This window comes from Lynx canadensis, chromosome D3 (genome assembly GCF_007474595.2).
Source record: "Lynx canadensis isolate LIC74 chromosome D3, mLynCan4.pri.v2, whole genome shotgun sequence".
NCBI classification, from domain to species: domain Eukaryota; kingdom Metazoa; phylum Chordata; class Mammalia; order Carnivora; family Felidae; genus Lynx; species Lynx canadensis.
Window position 1 is genome coordinate 10,042,044 of NC_044314.2, and position 2,557 is coordinate 10,044,600.

At 37.2% G+C, this 2,557-nt stretch overlaps 1 pseudogene; it reads left to right on the forward strand.

Annotated features, from left to right (window-relative positions):
• The first annotated feature begins 1,485 nt into the window (after nucleotides 1–1,485).
• LOC115528720 lies at nucleotides 1,486–2,168 on the forward strand (annotated as a pseudogene).
• The last annotated feature ends 389 nt before the right edge of the window (nucleotides 2,169–2,557 follow it).

The window sequence follows — 2,557 nt, forward strand, 5'->3', positions numbered from 1 at the left end:
ACACAACTGCTGAAAGACACTAGAAAATGATCCAAAATCAGCAGAACCTTGAGTTCCTCATTGGACGAAGAGAATGGCCCCAGTGAGTTGATTGTTCCTACCACTTCGAAACTGAGGGCAGGCCTTGCCTGCACCTCACGTGGCAGATACAAGGCCAAGAGAACAATTCACTGGAAAGCAAACAAGGAAACTGGCAAAAGGGAGTGTAAGAGATTGGGCCACAAATTCTATGCATTAACTCTGCCTAGATATCTGGTCAACCCTAAACACAAATCCTAAGGACAGAGTCCTAGCAGTATACACAAAGATACAATAGCTGAATAAAGCTGACCTGCTCCTCAAAAGTCTCACTTTTCAATATGAGAACAACTAAATTAATCACCTCCTAAAAACTAAACAAAATAGAAAGTCTCATTGGGGTAACATAAAGGGATCCAGGTTCCCACAAAATAGTTTTCCCTGAGTGCAGGGCACAATCTAAAATTGCATAATACATGAAGAAATAGGGAGATGGAACCTATATTCAGTATTAAAGACAATTATTTGAGAATGATTATGAGAAGATCCAGGTTTTGGAATTACGAGAGCAGGATTTTAAAGCAGCTATTATCATCATGCTTCGTGACATAAGGAAAAATTATTCTGCAATATCTAAAAAGTAGAAAATTTCAATCAATACATAAAAACAAAAAAAAAAGCAGTATTTGAAATTTAAAAAGATCAAACAAAATTGTTTGATGTCATTAAAGCAGAAGAGAGACAGCAAAATAATGTGAACCTGAAGACAGATATCTAGAAATGATTGGAAAACTAGACAGTGTTAGTGATATTTGGGCGCAATGACATACACTCATTTGGAATCCCAGAGGAAAAGAAAAGATGAATGAGACCGGAAAGATATTAGAAAAATAGTAACTAAAATTTTCTCAAGTTTACTGTAAGTTAAATTTTTATTCAATGACTTTAGCAAACCTCAATCAAGCAGGTTAAGTAGGAAGGAAACTGTGACTAGACCACCATAGTCAAAACACTGTAAATCCAAAATAAAGAGAAGATGTAAAAGCAGTGAAAGGAGAATGGCACTACATATAAATGGAACAATATTTCAAAGGATTCATGGTTTCAAAAATAATGGATTTTAGAGGATATTGAACCAAGATCTTTACAGTGGTGAATGAAACACACACACACACATACACACACACAACCCCCCAAAAACCCAAGCTGTCAACCCAGAATTCTATAAACCACTTCTAGCCTGAGGGTTGTTTCAGGAGAAAGAAAACAGTTGTCTCAAGAAAAAAGAGACAAAGATACTGTGTTATCAACAAAACCTGAGAAAATATTTATCAACTTATTTGAGCTAAAGAAATTCTAAACGATGCACTTTAGATTGAAAATCAATGAAATGGATGGAAACATATATTTAAGAAGGTATGAGAACCATCAAAAATGCTATTGCCTTTTGCCCCATCTACTGCAAGAATGAAAACCAGTCTCGGCAACCAGACTGTCATTTCAGAAAACGTCAACATCACTCTGCAGGACTCACTGTTACTGTGAAGAGCCCCAAAGGGACTTCGGAGGGACTTCATCACATCAATGTAGAACTCAGTTTCCTTGGAAAGAAAAGAAAGAGGGGTACTTGGATGGCTTGGTCAGTTAAGCCTCCAGCTCTTGATCTCAGCTTGGGTCTTGATCTCAGGGCTGTGAGTTCAAGCCCCACATTGGGCTCCATGCTGAGTGTGGAGCCTACTGGAAAAAAAAAAAAAAAGGGCTCCAAGTTGACAAATGGTGGGAAATAGGAAGGAACTGGCTACTGTTTCCACTATCTGTAATCATGTACAGAACATGGTCAAGGGCGTTAATCTGGGCTTTTGTTACAAGATGAGGTCCGTGTATACTCACTTCCCCATCAATGTTGTTATTAAGGAGAATGGTGGTCTTGTTGAAATCTGAAATTTCTTGGGTGAAAAATACACCGGAAGGGTTTGAATGAGGCCAGATGTTGCTTGTTCAGTATCTCAAGCCCAGAACACATTGAACTTGTCTCAAACTTAGCTGCTTTGATCCAGCAAGCCACAACAGTTACCAGCAAGGATATCAGAAAATTTGAGGATGGTACGTATGCTTCTGAAAAAGGACCAGTTCGACAGGCTAATGAATAAGATCTAAGCCGTCCTGCTCCAGAAACAGCAAGATGTCAGATGATTTTTCAGACTTATTTGTGATATTTTAAAGATGCAATAAAAGCTGTATTGTACTGGGGCTTTCTTAAAACAAAATATAAATAAAGAAACTGCTATTGCATTTGCCTTCTTGACCTACTGGAATTCGTAATAAAACAAAAATTTTATATACTTAACTGCGTAAAAGGAAAAGATGATAATAATTTCATAGGAAAACCCACCAAAACAAGAGAAAAGGAAAAATGCAAAATGAGAATATAAATCAATATCATTGATAAAGACTAATACCCCACTAATAGGGAACTCCTAAAAGGGTGAGAAAAATGCACAAAAAAACCCTCCATAACAATGGATAAACACGTAGATAA